General features: G+C 52.7%; 1 long non-coding RNA gene across 1 annotated transcript; it reads left to right on the top strand.

Annotated features, from left to right (window-relative positions):
* The first annotated feature begins 19,408 nt into the window (after nucleotides 1–19,408).
* LOC140192925 (uncharacterized) lies at nucleotides 19,409–23,262 on the top strand. The gene is made up of 3 exons (XR_011884511.1): nucleotides 19,409–19,505; nucleotides 20,407–20,507; nucleotides 21,765–23,262. It is a non-coding gene; the product is annotated as an uncharacterized lncRNA (long non-coding RNA).
* The last annotated feature ends 36 nt before the right edge of the window (nucleotides 23,263–23,298 follow it).

The following is a 23,298-nucleotide window of genomic DNA, read 5'->3' as shown; positions in this document are numbered from 1 at the left end:
ATCCCTCTCTCTCACTTCATCCCTCTCTCTCCTTCCAGCCTCTCACTTCATCTCTCTCTCACTTCATCCCTCTCTCACTTCATCCCCCTCTCTCTCTCCATCCAGCCTCTCACTTCATCCCCCTCTGTCTCACTTCATCCCTCTCTCCCTCACTTCATCCCTCTCTCCATCCGTCCTCTCACTTCATCCCTCTCTCACTTCACCCCTCTCTCACTTCACCCCTCTCTCTCACTTCATCCCTCTCTCTCCTTCCAGCCTCTCACTTCATCCCTCTCTCTCACTTCATCCCCCTCTCTCACTTCATCCCCCTCTCTCACTTCATCCCCCCTCTCTCCATCCAGCCTCTCACTTCATCCTCTCTCTCTCTCACCTTCCAGCCTCTCACTTCATCCCTCTCTCTCTCCTTCCAGCCTCTCACTTCATCCCTCTCTCTCCATCCAGCGTCTCACTTCATCCCTCTCTCTCCTTCCAGCCTCACTTCATCCCTCTCTCTTTCCTTCCAGCCTCTCACTTCATCTCTCTCTCTCCATCCAGCCTCTCATTTCATCCCCCTCTCTCCTTCCAGCCTCTCTCTCACTTCATCCCCCTCTCTCTCCTTCCAGCCTCTCACTTCATCCCTCTCTCTCTCTCACCTTCCAGCCTCTCACTTCATCCCTCTCTCTCTCCTTCCAGCCTCTCACTTCATCCCTCTCTCTCCTTCCAGCCTCTCACTTCATCCTTCTCTCTCACTTCATCCCCCTCTCTCTCACTTCATCCCCCTCTCTCTCCATCCAGCCTCTCACTTCATCCCTCTCTCTCCATCCAGCCTCTCACTTCATCCCTCTCTCTCTCCTTCCAGCCTCTCACATCATCCCTCTCACTCTCCTTCCAGCCTCTCACTTCATCCCTCTCTCTCTCCTTCCAGCCTCTCACTTCATCCCTCTCTCTCTCCTTCCAGCCTCTCACATCATCCCTCTCACTCTCCTTCCAGCCTCTCACTTCATCCCTCTCTCTCTCCTTCCAGCCTCTCACTTCATCCCTCTCTCTCTCCTTCCAGCCTCTCACATCATCCCTCTCACTTCATCCCTCTCTCTCACTTCATCCCTCTCTCTCCATCCAGCCTCTCACTTCATCCCTCTCTCTCTCCTTCCAGCCTCTCACATCATCCCTCTCACTCTCCTTCCAGCCTCTCACTTCATCCTTCTCTCTCACTTCATCCCCCTCTCTCTCACTTCATCCCCCTCTCTCTCCATCCAGCCTCTCACTTCATCCCTCTCTCTCCATCCAGCCTCTCACTTCATCCCTCTCTCTCTCCTTCCAGCCTCTCACATCATCCCTCTCACTCTCCTTCCAGCCTCTCACTTCATCCCTCTCTCTCTCCTTCCAGCCTCTCACTTCATCCCTCTCTCTCTCCTTCCAGCCTCTCACATCATCCCTCTCACTCTCCTTCCAGCCTCTCACTTCATCCCTCTCTCTCTCCTTCCAGCCTCTCACTTCATCCCTCTCTCTCTCCTTCCAGCCTCTCACATCATCCCTCTCACTTCATCCCTCTCTCTCACTTCATCCCTCTCTCTCCATCCAGCCTCTCACTTCATCCCTCTCTCTCTCCTTCCAGCCTCTCACATCATCCCTCTCACTCTCCTTCCAGCCTCTCACTTCATCCCTCTCTCTCTCCTTCCAGCCTCTCACTTCATCCCTCTCTCTCTCCTTCCAGCCTCTCACATCATCCCTCTCACTTCATCCCTCTCTCTCACTTCATCCCTCTCTCTCCATCCAGCCTCTCACTTCATCCCTCTCTCTCCATCCAGCCTCTCACTTCATCCCTCTCTCCATCCAGCCTCTCACTTCATCCCCCTCTCTCCATCCAGCCTCTCACTTCATCCCTCTCTCTCACTTCATCCCCCTCTCTCTCACTTCATCCCCCTCTCTCTCTCTCCTCTCTCTCCATCCAGCCTCTCACTTCATCCCTCTCTCTCTCTCACCTTCCAGCCTCTCACTTCATCCCTCTCTCTCTCCTTCCAGCCTCTCACTTCATCCCTCTCTCTCTCCTTCCAGCCTCTCACTTCATCCCTCTCTCTCCTTCCAGCCTCTCACTTCATCCCTCTCTCTCCATCCAGCCTCTCACTTCATCCCTCTCTCTCTCCTTCCAACCTCTCACTTAATCCCTCTCTCTCACTTCATCCCCCTCTCACTTCATCCCTCTCTCTCACTTCATCCCTCTCTCACTTCATCCCTCTCTCTCTCACTTCATCCCCCTCTCACTCTCTCCTCTCTCTCCATCCAGCGTCTCACTTCATCCCTCTCTCTCCTTCCAGCCTCACTTCATCCCTCTCTCTTTCCTTCCAGCCTCTCACTTCATCCCTCTCTCTCTCCTTCCAGCCTCTCACTTCATCCTCTCTCTCCATCCAGCCTCTCACTTCATCCCTCTCTCTCTCCTTCCAACCTCTCACTTAATCCCTCTCTCTCACTTCATCCCCCTCTCACTTCATCCCTCTCTCTTACTTCATCCCTCTCTCTCACTTCATCCTCTCTCTCTCACTTCATCCCCCTCTCACTCTCTCCTCTCTCTCCATCCAGCGTCTCACTTCATCCCTCTCTCTCCTTCCAGCCTCACTTCATCCCTCTCTCTTTCCTTCCAGCCTCTCATTTCATCCCCCCTCTCTCCTTCCAGCCTCTCTCTCACTTCATCCCCCTCTCTCTCCTTCCAGCCTCTCACTTCATCCCTCTCTCTCTCTCACCTTCCAGCCTCTCACTTCATCCCTCTCTCTCCTTCCAGCCTCTCACTTCATCTCTCTCTCTCCTTCCAGCCTCTCACTTCATCCTTCTCTCTCACTTCATCCCCCTCTCTCTCACTTCATCCCCCTCTCTCTCCATCCAGCCTCTCACTTCATCCCTCTCTCTCCATCCAGCCTCTCACTTCATCCCTGTCTCTCTCCTTCCAGCCTCTCACTTCATCCCTCTCTCTCACTTCATCCCCCTCTCTCTCACTTCATCCCTCTCTCTCCATCCAGCCTCTCATTTCATCCCTCTCTTTCACTTCATCCCCCTCTCTCTCACTTCATCCCCCTCTCTCTCCATCCAGCCTCTCACTTCATCCCTCTCTCTCCATCCAGCCTCTCACTTCATCCCTCTCTCTCTCCTTCAGCCTCTCACTTCATCCCTCTCTGTCACTTCATCCCCCTCTCTCTCACTTCATCCCCCTCTCTCTCACTTCATCCCTCTCTCTCCATCCAGCCTCTCACTTCATCCCTCTCTCTCTCCTTCCAGCCTCTCACTTAATCCCTCTCTCTCACTTCATCCCCCTCTCTCTCCATCTAGCCTCTCACTTCATCCCCCCCTCTCTCACTTCATCCCCCCCTCTCCATCCAGCCTCTCACTTCATCCCTCTCTCTCACTTCATCCCCCTCTCACTCTCTCCTCTCTCTCCATCCAGCCTCTCACTTCATCCCTCTCTCTCCATCCAGCCTCTCACTTCATGCCTCTCTCTCCTTCCAGCCTCACTTCATCCCTCTCTCTTTCCTTTCAGCCTCTCACTTCATCTCTCTCTCTCCATCCAGCCTCTCATTTCATCCCCCCTCTCTCCTTCCAGCCTCTCACTTCATCCCCCTCTCTCTCCTTCCAGCCTCTCACTTCATCCCTCTCTCTCACCTTCCAGCCTCTCACTTCATCCCTCTCTCCTTCCAGCCTCTCACTTCATCCCTCTCTCCTTCCAGCCTCTCACTTCATCCCCCTCTCTCTCACTTCATCCCCCTCTCTCCATCCAGCCTCTCACTTCATCCCTCTCTCTCACTTCATCCCTCTCTCTCACTTCATCCCTCTCTCTCCTTCCAGCCTCTCACTTCATCCCTCTCTCTCACTTCACCCCTCTCTCTCACTTCACCCCTCTCTCTCACTTCATCCCTCTCTCTCACTTCACCCCTCTCTCTCACTTCATCCCTCTCTCTCACTTCATCCCTCTCTCTCCTTCCAGCCTCTCACTTCATCCCTCTCTCTCACTTCATCCCTCTCTCTCACTTCATCCCTCTGTCTCCTTCCAGCCTCTCACTTCATCCCTCTCTCTCACTTCATCCCTCTGTCTCCTTCAGCCTCTCACTTCATCCCCCTCTCTCACTTATTCCCTCTCTCACTTATTCCCTCTCTCACTTCATCCCTCTCTCTCCATCCAGCCTCTCACTTCATCCTTCTCTCTCTATCCTTCCAGCCTCTCACTTCATCCCTCTCTCTCCTTCCAGCCTCTCACTTCATCCCTCTCTCTCCTTCCAGCCTCTCACATCATCCCTCTCACTTCATCCCTCTCTCTCACTTCATCCCCCTCTCTCACTTCATCCCCCCTCTCCATCCAGCCTCTCACTTCATCCCTCTCTCTCACTTCATCCCCCTCTCTCACTTCATCCTCCCTCTCTCCATCCAGCCTCTCACTTCATCCCTCTCTCTCACTTCATCCCTCTCTCTCACTTCATCCCTCTCTCTCACTTCATCCCTCTCTCTCACTTCATCCCTCTCTCTCCTTCCAGCCTCTCACTTCATCCCTCTCTCTCACTTCACCCCCTCTCTCTCACTTCATCCCTCTCTCTCACTTCACCCCTCTCTCTCACTTCATCCCTCTCTCTCACTTCATCCCCCTCTCTCACTTCATCCCCCCTCTCTCACTTCATCCCCCCTCTCTCCATCCAGCCTCTCACTTCATCCCTCTCTCTCACTTCACCCCTCTCTCTCACTTCATCCCTCTCTCTCACTTCACCCCTCTCTCTCCTTCCAGCCTCTCACTTCATCCCTCTCTCTCACTTCATCCCTCTCTCTCACTTCATCCCTCTCTCTCACTTCATCCCTCTCTCTCACTTCATCCCTCTGTCTCCTTCCAGCCTCTCACTTCATCCCTCTCTCTCACTTCATCCCTCTGTCCTCCTTCCAGCCTCTCACTTCATCCCCCTCTCTCACTTATTCCCTCTCTCACTTATTCCCTCTCTCACTTATTCCCTCTCTCACTTCATCCCTCTCTCTCCATCCAGCCTCTCACTTCATCCTTCTCTCTCTATCCTTCCAGCCTCTCACTTCATCCCTCTCTCTCCTTCCAGCCTCTCACATCATCCCTCTCACTTCATCCCTCTCTCTCACTTCATCCCCCTCTCTCACTTCATCCCCCCTCTCCATCCAGCCTCTCACTTCATCCCTCTCTCTCACTTCATCCCTCTCTCTCACTTCATCCCCCTCTCTCACTTCATCCTCCCTCTCTCCATCCAGCCTCTCACTTCATCCCTCTCTCTCACTTCATCCCTCTCTCTCACTTCATCCCTCTCTCTCACTTCATCCCTCTCTCTCACTTCATCCCTCTCTCTCACTTCATCCCTCTCTCTCACTTCATCCCTCTGTCTCCTTCCAGCCTCTCACTTCATCCCCCTCTCTCACTTATTCCCTCTCTCACTTATTCCCTCTCTCACTTATTCCCTCTCTCACTTCATCCCTCTCTCTCCATCCAGCCTCTCACTTCATCCTTCTCTCTCTATCCTTCCAGCCTCTCACTTCATCCCTCTCTCTCCTTCCAGCCTCTCACTTCATCCCTCTCTCTCCTTCCAGCCTCTCACATCATCCCTCTCACTTCATCCCTCTCTCTCACTTCATCCCCCTCTCTCACTTCATCCCCCCTCTCCATCCAGCCTCTCACTTCATCCCTCTCTCTCACTTCATCCCTCTCTCTCACTTCATCCCTCTCTCTCACTTCATCCCTCTGTCTCCTTCCAGCCTCTCACTTCATCCCTCTCTCTCACTTCATCCCTCTGTCTCACTTCATCCCTCTGTCTCCTTCCAGCCTCTCACTTCATCCCTCTCTCTCACTTCATCCCCCTCTCTCACTTATTCCCTCTCTCACTTATTCCCTCTCTCACTTATTCCCTCTCTCACTTATTCCCTCTCTCACTTATTCCCTCTCTCACTTATTCCCTCTCTCACTTATTCCTCTCTCACTTCATCCCTCTCTCTCACTTCATCTCTGTCTCTCTATCCTTCCAGCCTCTCACTTCATCCCTCTCTCTCCTTCCAGCCTCTCACATCATCCCTCTCACTTCATCCCTCTCTCTCACTTCATCCCTCTCTCTCACTTCATCCCTCTCTCTCACTTCATCCCTCTCTCTCCATCCAGCCTCTCACTTCATCCCTCTCTCTCCATCCAGCCTCTCACTTCATCCCTCTCTCCATCCAGCCTCTCACTTCATCCCTCTCTCTCCATCCAGCCTCTCACTTCATCCCTCTCTCTCTCCTTCCAGCCTCTCACTTCATCCCTCTCTCTCTCCTTCCAGCCTCTCACTTAATCCCTCTCTCTCACTTCATCCCCCTCTCTCTTCATCCCTCTCTCTCACTTCATCCCCCTCTCTCCATCCAGCCTCTCACTTCATCCCTCTCTCTCACTTCATCCCCCTCTCACTCTCTCCTCTCTCTCCATCCAGCCTCTCACTTCATCCCTCTCTCTCCATCCAGCCTCTCACTTCATCCCTCTCTCTCCATCCAGCCTCTCACTGCATCCTTCTCTCTCACTTCATCCCTCTCTCTCACTTCATCCCTCTCTCTCCTTCCAGCCTCTCACTTCATCCCTCTCTCTCACTTCATCCCTCTCTCACTTCATCCCCCTCTCTCTCTCCATCCAGCCTCTCACTTCATCCCCCTCTCTCTCACTTCATCCCTCTCTCCTCACTTCATCCCTCTCTCTCACTTCATCCCTCTCTCTCACTTCATCCCTCTCTCTCACTTCATCCCCCTCTCTCACTTCATCCCCCCTCTCTCACTTCATCCCCCCTCTCTCCATCCAGCCTCTCACTTCATCCCTCTCTCTCACTTCATCCCTCTCTCTCCTTCCAGCCTCTCACTTCATCTCTCTCTCACTTCATCCCTCTCTCACTTCATCCCCCTCTCTCTCTCCATCCAGCCTCTCACTTCATCCCCTCTGTCTCACTTCATCCCTCTCTCCCTCACTTCATCCCTCTCTCCATCCGTCCTCTCACTTCATCCCTCTCTCACTTCACCCCTCTCTCACTTCACCCCTCTCTCTCACTTCATCCCTCTCTCTCCTTCCAGCCTCTCACTTCATCCCTCTCTCTCACTTCATCCCCTCTCTCACTTCATCCCCCTCTCTCACTTCATCCCCCCTCTCTCCATCCAGCCTCTCACTTCATCCCTCTCTCTCTCTCACCTTCCAGCCTCTCACTTCATCCCTCTCTCTCTCCTTCCAGCCTCTCACTTCATCCCTCTCTCTCCATCCAGCGTCTCACTTCATCCCTCTCTCTCCTTCCAGCCTCACTTCATCCCTCTCTCTTTCCTTCCAGCCTCTCACTTCATCTCTCTCTCTCCATCCAGCCTCTCATTTCATCCCCCCTCTCTCCTTCCAGCCTCTCTCTCACTTCATCCCCCTCTCTCTCCTTCCAGCCTCTCACTTCATCCCTCTCTCTCTCTCACCTTCCAGCCTCTCACTTCATCCCTCTCTCTCTCCTTCCAGCCTCTCACTTCATCCCTCTCTCTCCTTCCAGCCTCTCACTTCATCCTTCTCTCTCACTTCATCCCCCTCTCTCTCACTTCATCCCCCTCTCTCTCCATCCAGCCTCTCACTTCATCCCTCTCTCTCCATCCAGCCTCTCACTTCATCCCTCTCTCTCTCCTTCCAGCCTCTCACATCATCCCTCTCACTCTCCTTCCAGCCTCTCACTTCATCCCTCTCTCTCTCCTTCCAGCCTCTCACTTCATCCCTCTCTCTCTCCTTCCAGCCTCTCACATCATCCCTCTCACTCTCCTTCCAGCCTCTCACTTCATCCCTCTCTCTCTCCTTCCAGCCTCTCACTTCATCCCTCTCTCTCTCCTTCCAGCCTCTCACATCATCCCTCTCACTTCATCCCTCTCTCTCACTTCATCCCTCTCTCTCCATCCAGCCTCTCACTTCATCCCTCTCTCTCTCCTTCCAGCCTCTCACATCATCCCTCTCACTCTCCTTCCAGCCTCTCACTTCATCCTTCTCTCTCACTTCATCCCCTCTCTCTCACTTCATCCCCCTCTCTCTCCATCCAGCCTCTCACTTCATCCCTCTCTCTCCATCCAGCCTCTCACTTCATCCCTCTCTCTCTCCTTCCAGCCTCTCACATCATCCCTCTCACTCTCCTTCCAGCCTCTCACTTCATCCTCTCTCTCTCCTTCCAGCCTCTCACTTCATCCCTCTCTCTCTCCTTCCAGCCTCTCACATCATCCCTCTCACTCTCCTTCCAGCCTCTCACTTCATCCCTCTCTCTCTCCTTCCAGCCTCTCACTTCATCCCTCTCTCTCTCCTTCCAGCCTCTCACATCATCCCTCTCACTTCATCCCTCTCTCTCACTTCATCCCTCTCTCTCCATCCAGCCTCTCACTTCATCCCTCTCTCTCTCCTTCCAGCCTCTCACATCATCCCTCTCACTCTCCTTCCAGCCTCTCACTTCATCCCTCTCTCTCTCCTTCCAGCCTCTCACTTCATCCCTCTCTCTCTCCTTCCAGCCTCTCACATCATCCCTCTCACTTCATCCCTCTCTCTCACTTCATCCCTCTCTCTCCATCCAGCCTCTCACTTCATCCCTCTCTCTCCATCCAGCCTCTCACTTCATCCCTCTCTCCATCCAGCCTCTCACTTCATCCCCCTCTCTCCATCCAGCCTCTCACTTCATCCCTCTCTCTCACTTCATCCCCCTCTCTCTCACTTCATCCCCCTCTCTCTCTCTCCTCTCTCTCCATCCAGCCTCTCACTTCATCCCTCTCTCTCTCTCACCTTCCAGCCTCTCACTTCATCCCTCTCTCTCTCCTTCCAGCCTCTCACTTCATCCCTCTCTCTCTCCTTCCAGCCTCTCACTTCATCCCTCTCTCTCCTTCCAGCCTCTCACTTCATCCCTCTCTCTCCATCCAGCCTCTCACTTCATCCCTCTCTCTCTCCTTCCAACCTCTCACTTAATCCCTCTCTCTCACTTCATCCCCCTCTCACTTCATCCCTCTCTCTCACTTCATCCCTCTCTCACTTCATCCCTCTCTCTCTCACTTCATCCCCCTCTCACTCTCTCCTCTCTCTCCATCCAGCGTCTCACTTCATCCCTCTCTCTCCTTCCAGCCTCACTTCATCCCTCTCTCTTTCCTTCCAGCCTCTCACTTCATCCCTCTCTCTCTCCTTCCAGCCTCTCACTTCATCCCTCTCTCTCCATCCAGCCTCTCACTTCATCCCTCTCTCTCTCCTTCCAACCTCTCACTTAATCCCTCTCTCTCACTTCATCCCCCTCTCACTTCATCCCTCTCTCTTACTTCATCCCTCTCTCTCACTTCATCCCTCTCTCTCTCACTTCATCCCCCTCTCACTCTCTCCTCTCTCTCCATCCAGCGTCTCACTTCATCCCTCTCTCTCCTTCCAGCCTCACTTCATCCCTCTCTCTTTCCTTCCAGCCTCTCATTTCATCCCCCCTCTCTCCTTCCAGCCTCTCTCTCACTTCATCCCCCTCTCTCTCCTTCCAGCCTCTCACTTCATCCCTCTCTCTCTCTCACCTTCCAGCCTCTCACTTCATCCCTCTCTCTCCTTCCAGCCTCTCACTTCATCTCTCTCTCTCCTTCCAGCCTCTCACTTCATCCTTCTCTCTCACTTCATCCCCCTCTCTCTCACTTCATCCCCCTCTCTCTCCATCCAGCCTCTCACTTCATCCCTCTCTCTCCATCCAGCCTCTCACTTCATCCCTGTCTCTCTCCTTCCAGCCTCTCACTTCATCCCTCTCTCTCACTTCATCCCCCTCTCTCTCACTTCATCCCTCTCTCTCCATCCAGCCTCTCATTTCATCCCTCTCTTTCACTTCATCCCCCTCTCTCTCACTTCATCCCCCTCTCTCTCCATCCAGCCTCTCACTTCATCCCTCTCTCTCCATCCAGCCTCTCACTTCATCCCTCTCTCTCTCCTTCCAGCCTCTCACTTCATCCCTCTCTGTCACTTCATCCCCCTCTCTCTCACTTCATCCCCCTCTCTCTCACTTCATCCCTCTCTCTCCATCCAGCCTCTCACTTCATCCCTCTCTCTCTCCTTCCAGCCTCTCACTTAATCCCTCTCTCTCACTTCATCCCCCTCTCTCTCCATCTAGCCTCTCACTTCATCCCCCCCTCTCTCACTTCATCCCCCCCTCTCCATCCAGCCTCTCACTTCATCCCTCTCTCTCACTTCATCCCCCTCTCACTCTCTCCTCTCTCTCCATCCAGCCTCTCACTTCATCCCTCTCTCTCCATCCAGCCTCTCACTTCATGCCTCTCTCTCCTTCCAGCCTCACTTCATCCCTCTCTCTTTCCTTTCAGCCTCTCACTTCATCTCTCTCTCTCCATCCAGCCTCTCATTTCATCCCCCCTCTCTCCTTCCAGCCTCTCACTTCATCCCCCTCTCTCTCCTTCCAGCCTCTCACTTCATCCCTCTCTCTCACCTTCCAGCCTCTCACTTCATCCCTCTCTCCTTCCAGCCTCTCACTTCATCCCTCTCTCCTTCCAGCCTCTCACTTCATCCCCCTCTCTCTCACTTCATCCCCCTCTCTCCATCCAGCCTCTCACTTCATCCCTCTCTCTCACTTCATCCCTCTCTCTCACTTCATCCCTCTCTCTCCTTCCAGCCTCTCACTTCATCTCTCTCTCTCCTTCCAGCCTCTCACTTCATCCCTCTCTCTCACTTCATCCCTCTCTCTCCATCCAGCCTCTCACTTCATCCCCTCTCTCTCCATCCAGCCTCTCACTTCATCCCTCTTTCCATCCAGCCTCTCACTTCATCCCTCTCTCTCCATCCAGCCTCTCACTTCATCCTTCTCTCTCTCTCCTTCCAGCCTCTCACTTCATCCCTCTCTCTCTCCTTCCAGCCTCTCACTTCATCCCTCTCTCTCAATTCATCCCCCTCTCTCTCCATCCAGCCTCTCACTTCATCCCTCTCTCCATCCAGCCTCTCACTTCATCCCTCTCTCACTTCACCCCTCTCTCTCACTTCATCCCTCTCTCTCCTTCCAGCCTCTCACTTCATCCCTCTCTCTCACTTCATCCCCCTCTCTCTCCATCCCCCTCTCTCTCCATCCAGCCTCTCACTTCATCCCTCTCTCTCCATCCAGCCTCTCACTTCATCCCTCTCTCTCTCCTTCCAGCCTCTCACTTCATCCCTCTCTGTCACTTCATCCCCCTCTCTCTCACTTCATCCCCCTCTCTCTCACTTCATCCCCCTCTCTCTCACTTCATCCCTCTCTCTCTCCTTCCAGCCTCTCACTTAATCCCTCTCTCTCACTTCATCCCCCTCTCTCTCCATCTAGCCTCTCACTTCATCCCCCCCTCTCTCACTTCATCCCCCCCTCTCTCACTTCATCCCCCCCTCTCCATCCAGCCTCTCACTTCATCCCTCTCTCTCACTTCATCCCCCTCTCACTCTCTCCTCTCTCTCCATCCAGCCTCTCACTTCATCCCTCTCTCTCCATCCAGCCTCTCATTTCATCCCCCCTCTCTCCTTCCAGCCTCTCACTTCATCCCCCTCTCTCTCCTTCCAGCCTCTCACTTCATCCCTCTCTCTCCTTCCAGCCTCTCACTTCATCCCCCTCTCTCTCACTTCATCCCCCTCTCTCTCACTTCATCCCCCTCTCTCCATCCAGCCTCTCACTTCATCCCTCTCTCTCCTTCCAGCCTCTCACTTCATCCCTCTCTCTCACTTCATCCCTCTCTCTCCATCCAGCCTCTCACTTCATCCCCCTCTCTCTCCATCCAGCCTCTCACTTCATCCCTCTTTCCATCCAGCCTCTCACTTCATCCCTCTCTCTCCATCCAGCCTCTCACTTCATCCTTCTCTCTCTCTCCTTCCAGCCTCTCACTTCATCCCTCTCTCTCTCCTTCCAGCCTCTCACTTCATCCCTCTCTCTCAATTCATCCCCCTCTCTCTCCATCCAGCCTCTCACTTCATCCCTCTCTCCATCCAGCCTCTCACTTCATCCCTCTCTCACTTCACCCCTCTCTCTCACTTCATCCCTCTCTCTCACTTCATCCCTCTCTCTCACTTCATCCCTCTCTCTCACTTCATCCCCCTCTCTCTCCATCCCCCTCTCTCTCCATCCCCCTCTCTCTCCATCCCCCTCTCTCTCCATCCCCCTCTCTCCATCCCCCTCTCTCTCCATCCCCCTCTCTCTCTATCCCCCTCTCCATCCAGCCTCTCACTTCATCCCTCTCTCTCACTTCATCCCTCTCTCTCACTTCATCCCTCTCTCTCACTTCATCCCCCTCTCTCACTTCATCCCTCTCTCACTTCATCCCTCTCTCTCCTTCCAGCCTCTCACTTCATCCCTCTCTCTCCTTCCAGCCTCTAACATCATCCCTCTCTCTTCATCCCTCTCTCTCACATCATCCCTCTCTCTCCATCCCTCTCTCTCACTTCATCCCTCTCTCTCCATCCAGCCTCTCACTTCATCCCTCTCTCCATCCAGCCTCTCACTTCATCCCTCTCTCTCCATCCAGCCTCTCACTTCATCCCTCTCTCTCTCCTTCCAGCCTCTCACTTCATCCCTCTCTCTCCATCCAGCCTCTCACTTCATCCCTCTCTCCATCCAGCCTCTCACTTCATCCCTCTCTCTCCATCCAGCCTCTCACTTCATCCCTCTCTCTCTCCTTCCAGCCTCTCACTTAATCCCTCTCTCACTTCATCCCCCCTCTCTCCATCCAGCCTCTCACTTTATCCCCCTCTCTCCATCCAGCCTCTCACTTCATCCCCCTCTCTCTCACTTCATCCCTCTCTCACTCTCTCCTCTCTCTCCATCCAGCCTCTCACTTCATCCCTCTCTCTCACTTCATCCCCCTCTCTCTCCATCCCCCTCTCTCTCCATCCAGCCTCTCACTTCATCCCTCTCTCTCCATCCAGCCTCTCACTTCATCCCTCTCTCTCTCCTTCCAGCCTCTCACTTCATCCCTCTCTGTCACTTCATCCCCCTCTCTCTCACTTCATCCCCCTCTCTCTCACTTCATCCCCCTCTCTCTCACTTCATCCCTCTCTCTCTCCTTCCAGCCTCTCACTTAATCCCTCTCTCTCACTTCATCCCCCTCTCTCTCCATCTAGCCTCTCACTTCATCCCCCCCTCTCTCACTTCATCCCCCCCTCTCCATCCAGCCTCTCACTTCATCCCTCTGTCTCACTTCATCCCCCTCTCACTCTCTCCTCTCTCTCCATCCAGCCTCTCACTTCATCCCTCTCTCTCCATCCAGCCTCTCATTTCATCCCCCCTCTCTCCTTCCAGCCTCTCACTTCATCCCCCTCTCTCTCCTTCCAGCCTCTCACTTCATCCCTCTCTCTCCTTCCAGCCTCTCACTTCATCCCCCTCTCTCTCACTTCATCCCCCTCTCTCTCACTTCATCCCCCTCTCTCCATCCAGCCTCTCACTTCATCCCTCTCTCTCCTTCCAGCCTCTCACTTCATCCCTCTCTCTCACTTCATCCCTCTCTCTCCATCCAGCCTCTCACTTCATCCCCCTCTCTCTCCATCCAGCCTCTCACTTCATCCCTCTTTCCATCCAGCCTCTCACTTCATCCCTCTCTCTCCATCCAGCCTCTCACTTCATCCTTCTCTCTCTCTCCTTCCAGCCTCTCACTTCATCCCTCTCTCTCTCCTTCCAGCCTCTCACTTCATCCCTCTCTCTCAATTCATCCCCCTCTCTCTCCATCCAGCCTCTCACTTCATCCCTCTCTCCATCCAGCCTCTCACTTCATCCCTCTCTCACTTCACCCCTCTCTCTCACTTCATCCCTCTCTCTCACTTCATCCCTCTCTCTCACTTCATCCCTCTCTCTCACTTCATCCCCCTCTCTCTCCATCCCCCTCTCTCTCCATCCCCCTCTCTCTCCATCCCCCTCTCTCTCCATCCCCCTCTCTCCATCCCCCTCTCTCTCCATCCCCCTCTCTCTCCATCCCCCTCTCTCTCTATCCCCCTCTCCATCCAGCCTCTCACTTCATCCCTCTCTCTCACTTCATCCCTCTCTCTCACTTCATCCCTCTCTCTCACTTCATCCCCCTCTCTCACTTCATCCTCTCTCACTTCATCCCTCTCTCTCCTTCCAGCCTCTCACTTCATCCCTCTCTCTCCTTCCAGCCTCTAACATCATCCCTCTCTCTTCATCCCTCTCTCTCACATCATCCCTCTCTCTCCATCCCTCTCTCTCACTTCATCCCTCTCTCTCCATCCAGCCTCTCACTTCATCCCTCTCTCCATCCAGCCTCTCACTTCATCCCTCTCTCTCCATCCAGCCTCTCACTTCATCCCTCTCTCTCTCCTTCCAGCCTCTCACTTCATCCCTCTCTCTCCATCCAGCCTCTCACTTCATCCCTCTCTCCATCCAGCCTCTCACTTCATCCCTCTCTCTCCATCCAGCCTCTCACTTCATCCCTCTCTCTCTCCTTCCAGCCTCTCACTTAATCCCTCTCTCACTTCATCCCCCCTCTCTCCATCCAGCCTCTCACTTTATCCCCCTCTCTCCATCCAGCCTCTCACTTCATCCCCCTCTCTCTCACTTCATCCCTCTCTCACTCTCTCCTCTCTCTCCATCCAGCCTCTCACTTCATCCCTCTCTCCTTCCAGCCTCTCACTTCATCCCTCTCTCCTTCCAGCCTCTCACTTTATCCCCCTCTCTCCATCCAGCCTCTCACTTCATCCCCCTCTCTCTCACTTCATCCCTCTCTCACTCTCTCCTCTCTCTCCATCCAGCCTCTCACTTCATCCCTCTCTCCTTCCAGCCTCTCACTTCATCCCTCTCTCCTTCCAGCCTCTCACTTCATCCCTCTCTCTCCACCCAGCCTCTCACTTCATCCCTCTCTCTCCTTCCAGCCTCACTTCATCCCTCTCTCTTTCCTTCCAGCCTCTCACTTCATCCCTCTCTCACTTCATCCCCCTCTCTCTCACTTCATCCCCCTCTCACTCTCTCCTCTCTCTCCATCCAGCCTCTCACTTCATCCCTCTCTCCTTCCAGCCTCTCACTTCATCTCTCTCTCTCCATCCAGCCTCTCACTTCATCCCTCTCTCTCTCCTTCGAGCCTCTCACTTCATCCCTCTCTCACTTCATCCCCCTCTCTCTCCATCCCCCTCTCTCTCCATCCCCCTCTCTCTCCATCCCCCTCTCTCTCCATCCAGCCTCTCACTTCATCCCTCTCTCTCATCCACCTACAGTGTCTCTGAACACACAATCATTACAGCAGAAATGGACCACAATGAGATCCAGTCCTGTATCACAGAGCAATCTGATAAAGTGCAATGTGCAAATGACTGTTTAAGTGATACGTATGATTAGTTTATATACGTAGACTGATCGTGTGTACATGGTGCAGGAATATGGTACCCCTGATGGGAAATGAAATTACTCTTGGCAAGAAGAACTCTTCTAGGTAGCAACAGGGCAGATGAAAACACAGCACGACAGTGACTGTGTCAGTGTCGGTGTGAGGTGTGGAGTGTCAGTGTACAGTGAATGGGGGTGAAGGGGGTGGTGAGGGCCTGTGGAGAGGAGTGTGTCAGTGTCGGTGTGAGGTGTGGAGTGTCAGTGTGAAGTGTCAGTGAATGGGGGTGAAGGGGGTGGTGAGGGACTGTGGAGAGGAGTGGGTCAGTGTGGGTATGAGGTGTGGAGTGTCAGTGTGAAGTGTCAGTGAATGGGGGTGAAGGGGGTGGTGAGGGACTGTGGAGAGGAGTGTGTCAGTGTCGGTGTGAGGTGTGGAGTGTCAGTGTACAGTGAATGGGGGGGATGGAGGGGGTGGTGAGGGACTGTGGAGAGGAGTGTGTCAGTGTCAGTATGAGGTGTGGAGTGTCAGTGTGAAGTGACGGTGAATGGGGGGATGAAGGGGTGGTGAGGGACTGTGGAGAGGAGTGTGTCAGTGTGGGTATGAGGTGTGGAGTGACAGTGAATGGGGGGATGAAGGGGGTGGTGGGGGCCTGTGGAGAGGAGTGTGTCAGTGTCGGTGTGAGGTGTGGAGTGTCAGTGTGAAGTGACAGTGAATGGGGGGATGAAGGGGTGGTGAGGGACTGTGGAGAGGAGTGTGTCAGTGTGGGTATGAGGTGTGGAGTGTCAGTGTAGAGTGACAGTGAATGGGGGGATGAAGGGGGTGGTGAGGGACTGTGGAGAGGAGTGTGTCAGTGTGGGTATGAGGTGTGGAGTGTCAGTGTGAAGTGACAGTGAATGGGGGGATGGAGGGGGTGGTGAGGGACTGTGGAGAGGAGTGTGTCAGTGTCAGTATGAGGTGTGGAGTGTCAGTGTGAAGTGACAGTGAATGGGGGGATGAAGGGGTGGTGAGGGACTGTGGAGAGGAGTGTGTCAGTGTGGGTATGAGGTGTGGAGTGTCAGTGTAGAGTGACAGTGAATGGGGGTGAAGGGGGTGGTGAGGGACTGTGGAGAGGAGTGTGTCAGTGTCAGTATGAGGTGTGGAGTGTCAGTGAATGAGGGGATGAAGGGGGTGGTGAGGGACTGTGGAGAGGAGTGTGTCAGTGTGGGTATGAGGTGTGGAGTGTCAGTGTGAAGTGACAGTGAATGGGGGGATGGAGGGGGTGGTGAGGGACTGTGGAGAGGAGTGTGTCAGTGTCAGTATGAGGTGTGGAGTGTCAGTGTGAAGTGACAGTGAATGGGGGGATGAAGGGGTGGTGAGGGACTGTGGAGAGGAGTGTGTCAGTGTGGGTATGAGGTGTGGAGTGTCAGTGTAGAGTGACAGTGAATGGGGGTGAAGGGGGTGGTGAGGGCCTGTGGAGAGGAGTGTGTCAGTGTCGGTGTGAGGTGTGGAGTGTCAGTGTGAAGTGTCAGTGAATGGGGGGATGAAGGGGGTGGTGAGGGACTGTGGAGAGGAGTGTGTCAGTGTTGGTATGAGGTGTGGAGTGTCAGTGAATGAGGGGATGAAGGGGGTGGTGAGGGACTGTGGAGAGGAGTGTGTCAGTGTGGGTATGAGGTGTGGAGTGTCAGTGTGAAGTGACAGTGAATGGGGGGATGAAGGGGTGGTGAGGGACTGTGGAGAGGAGTGTGTCAGTGTGGGTATGAGGTGTGGAGTGTCAGTGTAGAGTGACAGTGAATGGGGGGATGAAGGGGGTGGTGAGGGACTGTGGAGAGGAGTGTGTCAGTGTGGGTATGAGGTGTGGAGTGTCAGTGTGAAGTGACAGTGAATGGGGGGATGAAGGGGGTGGTGAGGGACTGTGGAGAGGAGTGTGTCAGTGTGGGTATGAGGTGTGGAGTGTCAGTGTACAGTGACGGTGAACGGGGATGAAGGGGGTGGTGAGGGACTGTGGAGAGGAGTGTGTCAGTGTGGGTATGAGGTGTGGAGTGTCAGTGTACAGTGACGGTGAATGGGGGGATGAAGGGGGTGGTGAGGGACTGTGGAGAGGAGTGTGTCAGTGTTGGTGTGAGGTGTTGAGTGACAGTGAATGGGGGGGATGAAGGGGGTGGTGAGGGACTGTAGAGCTGATGTGGATGTACTGGCGGTGGGATTTACGTTGGACTGCTTCCCTGTGGTTCCTTTGGCGAGGGGGGTCTGACATTTTGCACTTTAATTCTCCAGATCCCAGTCTACCAGCGAGGAGGCACCATCATTCCCCGGAAGGAGCGTGTCCGAAGATCGTCGTCCTGCATGCACAACGATCCCTACACCCTCTACGTGGCACTGGATGCACAGGTAACCTGGGCACGGCTGTCCCTGCGCTGTTGTATTGTCTTATAAGACCATGACCAGAATAAACCATTTGGCCCATCGAGTCTTCTCCGCCATTTCAGCATGGTTGATCCATTTTTCTCTCAAGTCGTCCCCCCCCCCCGTATCCCTTCGTGAATCACTAATCAAGGATCTATCAACCTCTGCCATAAATATACCTAAAGACTTGCTGCCTGTGGCAACAAATTCCACAGATTCACCACTCTCTGGCCAAAGAGATTCCTCACAGTCTCTGTTCTAAAAGGACACCCCTCTACTCCGAGGCTGTGTCCGCTGGTCTATGACTCCCCCACCACAGGAAACATTTCCCTTCCTCAGCACAGACTCAACCTGCAAATTAACCTTCAGGGAATCCTGCACAAGGACTCCCCAAGTCCTTTTGAACCTCAGTTTTTTACAATATCACTCCATTTAGAAAATAGTTAACCCTTTCATTTCTTCTACCAAAGTGCATGACCATACACTTTCCAACACTGTATTCCATCTGCCATTTCTTCGCCCATTCTCCTAACCTGTCTGATTCCTTTCGCAGCCTCCCCACTTCCTTAAAACTACTTGTCCCTCCACTTACCTTCATATCGTCTGCAAACTTTGCAACAAAACCATCAATTCCATCATCCAAAGCATTGACATGTAATGTAAAAAGAATCGGTCCCAATGCAGACACAGACCCCTGTGGAACACCACTAGTCACTGACTGTCAACCAGTAAGGACTCCCTTTATTCCCACTCTTTGTCTCTGCTAATCAGTTACTGCTTTATCCATGCTAGAACCTTTCCTGTAACACCATTGACTCTTACCTTGCTAAACAGTACCATGTGCGGCACCTTGTCAAAGGCCTTCTTAAAATCCCAAGTATGTCACATCAACTGATTCTCCTTTGTCTATCCTGCTTGTTATTTCTTCCAAAGAATTCCGACAGATTGGTCAGGCAAGATTTTCCCTGGAGGAAACCATGCTGACTTTGGCCTATTTTATCATATGCCTGCAAGTACCCTAAAGCCTCATCCATAATAATCAACTCCAACATCTTCCCAAGTACTGAGACCAGACTAACTGGTTTATAGTTTCCTTCTGCGTCTCTCTCCTCTTGAAAAATGGAGTGACATTTGCAATTTTCCAGCCTTCCAGAACCATTCCAGAATCTAGTGATTCTTGAAAGATAATTACTTTTGACTCCACAATCTCTTCAGCCACCTCTTTTCAGAACCCGCGGTCCAGGTGACTTATCTACCTTCAGATCTTTCAGCTTCCAAGAACCTTCCTTCTAGTTATGGCAATGTCACACGCTTCATGACCCCGACACCTGGAACTTCGTGTTTTTCACAGTGAGGACTGATGCAAAGCAAAAATTCAGTTCGTCTGCCATTATTATCTTTCCAGCATTGTTTTCCAGTGGTCCGATATCCACTCTCGCCTCTTTTTTACACTTTATGTATCTGAAGAAACTTCTGGTATCCTCTTAACTAGCTTACTTAACAGTTTGAAGCCAGTTAGAACCACCCTGAGATCTGCGCACGTGCAGTGGGTCATCTCTCGGTAACCTGTGAGTACAGGCTGTCAGGGTAACTTCAGGCTGTTAACTATTCAGATTGGGATCAAAGATATCTCTCTCTCTCAAACCTGAACTCCTCTCCCTCCATCCTCCCTCCTCTCCTTCCTCCCCCCTCTCCTTCCTCCCCTCCCTCCTCTCCTTCCTCCCCCTCCCTCCTCTTCTCCCCAGAATGCTGCTGAGGGGGGATCTGTTTGTTGACGATGGCCACACATTCAACTTCGAGACTAAGGGCGAGTACCTTCACAGGAGATTCACCTTTGCAAACAATTCCCTCACCTCCAGGTATGTGATCGACGGGTGGGGCTTGTTAGAGATGCAGTCACACAAGTTTAAAGTTCACACAGCTGCTGCAGTTAAATTCAAAGACTTGATTAAATGAAAATTAAATCCGGTCTTAGTAACAGTAATGACTGTGACTCCAGTCCCTCCTCACCCGGTCTGGGTCTGTATGTGACTCCAGTCTGTCCTCACCCGGTCTGGGTCTCTATGTGACTCCAGTCCCTCCTCACCCGGTCTGGGTCTGTATGTGACTCCAGTCTGTCCTCACCCGGTCTGGGTCTCTATGTGACTCCAGTCCGTCCTTACCCGCTCTGGGTCTGTATGTGACTCCAGTCCCTCCTCACCTGGTCTGGGTCTGTATGTGACTCCAGTCCGTCCTTACCCGGTCTGGGTCTATATGTGACTCCAGTCCATCCTGACCCAGTCTGGGTCTATATGTGACTCCAGTCCATCCTTACCCAGTCTGGGTCTATATGTGACTCCAGTCCATCCTTACCCAGTCTGGGTCTATATGTGACTCCAGTCCGTCCTCACCCAGTCTGGGTCTATATGGACTCCAGTCCGTCCTTACCCGGTCTGGGTCTATATGTGACTCCAGTCCGTCCTCACCCGGTCTGGGTCTATATGTGACTCCAGTCCGTCCTCACCCAGTCTGGGTCTATATGTGACTCTAGTCCGTCCTTACCCAGTCTGGGTCTATATGTGACTCCAGTCCGTCCTCGCCCGGTCTGGGTCTCTGTGTGACTCCAGTCCGTCCTCACCTGTCTGGGTCTCTGTGTGACTCCAGTCCGTCCTTACCTCCTGTGGATATTTTGCGTAACAGTGATAGTTAAATCGTGTGAATAGATTTTAAAATCCTGATTTACTGGGGAAGGTGTGTTTAATGTGCTGAATTTAATTTCAGATCTGCAACTTCCAAGGGTCACTTCAGCACCCCCGCTTGGATAGAGCGGGTGGTTGTCCTGGGGACAAGGAAACCCTCGTCTGTTGTTCTTAAACTTCCCGGTAAGTGTGAACACCAACCACTGGAGCTTTCGCATTGCACCCTGTTGGCTCTCTCGCCGCTCCTGATCTGGGCAGGGTGGGGGGGCTATGTATCACGCGCAAAGTGCTGGAGGATCTTAGCACTTCTGGCGGGGTATTAGGTCAGGCCATCTCTCGAGACACGTATAATGTTCTCCTAAGGGGTTGTCTATTGGTGGGCCCTCAGGTGATTGTAGAGGCCGACCCGGGATCCAGATATTCTGGTGCAGTGTGATCCAGATATTCTGGTGCAGTGTGGGCAAGAGTAAGTGGTGGCTGTGGCTGGGTCTTTTGGTTTATAAATGACCTGGATGAAGAAGTGGAGGGATGGGTTAGTAAATTTGCTGATGACACAAAGGTGGGTGTGTTGTGGATAGTGTGGAGGGCTGTCAGAGGTTACAGCAGGACAATGATAGGATGTAAAGCTGGGCTGTGAGGTGGTTCATTTTGGTAGGTCAAATATGATGGCAGAATGTAATATTAATGGTAAGACTCTGGCAGTGTGGAGGATCAGAGGGGTCTTGGGTTCCGAGTCCATAGGACACTCAAGGCTGCTGTGCAGGTTGACTCTGTGGTTAAGAAGGCGTACAGTGTATTGGCCTTCATCAGTCGTGGAATTGAGTTTAGGAGCCGAGAGGTAATGTTGCAGCTATATAGGACCCCGGTCAGACCCCACTTGGAGTACTGTGCTCAGTTCTGGTTGCCTCACTACAGGAAGGATGTGGAAACCATAGAAAGGGTGCAGAGGAGATTTACAAGGATGTTGCCTGGATTGGGTAGCATGCCTTATGAAACAGGCTGAGTGAACTCGGCCTTTTCTCCTTGGAGCGACGGAGGATGAGAGGTGACCTGATAGAGGCGTATAAGATGATGAGAGGCACTGATCGTGTGGATAGTCAGAGGCTTTTTTCCAGGGCTGAAATGGCTAGCATGAGAGGGCACAGTTTTAAGGTGCTGGGGAGCAGGTACAGAGGAGATGTCACGGGTAAGTTTTTACGCAGAGAGTGGTGAGTGCGTGGAATGGGCTGCCGGCGATGGTGGTGGATATGATAGGGTCTTTTCAGAGACTTTTTGATAGGCACATGGAGCTTAGAAAAATAGAGGGCTAAGGGTAACCCTAGGAAATTTTTAAGGACAGGACATATTTAGCAGAGTTTTTGTGGGCCGAAGGGCCTGGATTGTACTGTCGGTTTTCTATGTTGCCTCACGTTGACCAGTGTGCCTGTTGTCCCTCTGCAGATGGCACTGAATCGAGGCTGGACTTCGAGTACAACGCTGAACCCTCCGTTCTGACCATCCGCAAACCGGCTGTGAACGTGGCCTCTGACTGGACGCTGGACATCCTATAGTGCCTGATGGCTTCCACCCCCTCTCTCTCTCTCCCCACCGTAGGGTAGTCAGCTGCTCTCGACAGGATCGTGGACTCAAAACATCTGCTCCCCAAGTGTGCATCCGGATTAGACAGTGTGCCCTTGGTTTGGACGCTGTCTTGCTCGAAACGCAACCGAGGACTCCTCCCCTTCTCTTCCCCCCTCATGTGGCACCATTAATTTTGTTTTGAAGTTCAGATGCTGTCTGCCTTGCCTGCCTTGTACGATTTACTGTCTCTTGTCTGTCCTACTAATTCTTCCCGATTTCTTCCATCTCTCGTCCGTCCCACTATTGATTCGCAAGATCTCGCTCACTCACACTGCCTCAGTGTATGAACCAGTAAATGCACCCTTTGCCGTTGTTTTTCCCTTCATGAGTGTTAACTTTTGTACTTTTTTTAAAATACCCTTTTTCTTGGAGAATGAAAGCGATCCCCATTCTGCTAACAAACTGCACTGAAACTGGGCTTTAGTTTCCAGGGCTCAGCCTTGCCTGCTGTCTCCTCGGGGAAGGAGTCTTTGGAAGACCACGTACCCCAAGCTTGATGCTTTGTGTCGGACAAGCAGGCACTCAGCTGTAACCCTGGAAAATTTCACGACCAAACTTCGTCTGCAGGTAAATCCTGCTTTTCCTCTTGGCTGCTACCCTGTTAGAGAGAGCAGGACTATTTTGGACTTCTCTGGAAAGTTTGACATTTTTTTTTTGGTTCTCACTTTTTCCTGCACTCTCTTCTGATTCTGGGGCCATCCCCTTCCCTCTCCCTAGATGTCCCCCACCATTCAGTTCTTGGGACTTGCTGATCATGGGTTTAATTTGGCACTGAAACTGCAGTTCTTGTCTCTGAACTCTTTCCACCACCCACCTGCCACAGTAATCTTCATGATCACCTCACTGGCTGTGTGCGCGTGTATATATTTGTCTTTTATAGATTACTGCAGCAGTCAAAATCCGATTGAAATGAGGAAAAAATTCAACTTAATTCTCTCGGGTCTGTGATGCTCCTGTGTTGGCCCTGCCCGGAGAACCGAAGGAGGCACAACAGGGACATTGGGGGTGGAGTGGGGTGGAATCTGGATCATTGTACGAAATTGGGAGATTGAGCTGTTTGTCCCCTGAATCTGCCCTGTCAGATCCTACACCGGGGTGGTGACACTTGCAGAGGGACTGGGTGGGCTCAGTAACTGTGAGGGTGGTGGGGGAGAGCATGAGCCTGGTTCCCTGTTTGAGCACTGGGCTGGTGGGTTCTTCCCATCCTGGAGGGCTTCCGCCATTCAAAGCTGAAGGAAAGTTTTCTCAGACCAAAATGATCTCTTGTGTGGGATGTTTTTTTGATAAGTGGATTAGAAATAAAATGGATGAAACTGTGGATCATGTGTGTGTGTGTGTGTGTGATTAATTTCTA

This window comes from Mobula birostris, unplaced genomic scaffold (genome assembly GCF_030028105.1).
Source record: "Mobula birostris isolate sMobBir1 unplaced genomic scaffold, sMobBir1.hap1 scaffold_3091, whole genome shotgun sequence".
In the NCBI taxonomy this organism is placed as follows: Eukaryota; Metazoa; Chordata; class Chondrichthyes; order Myliobatiformes; family Myliobatidae; genus Mobula; species Mobula birostris.
This window is presented reverse-complemented; position numbering and strand designations above follow the sequence as displayed.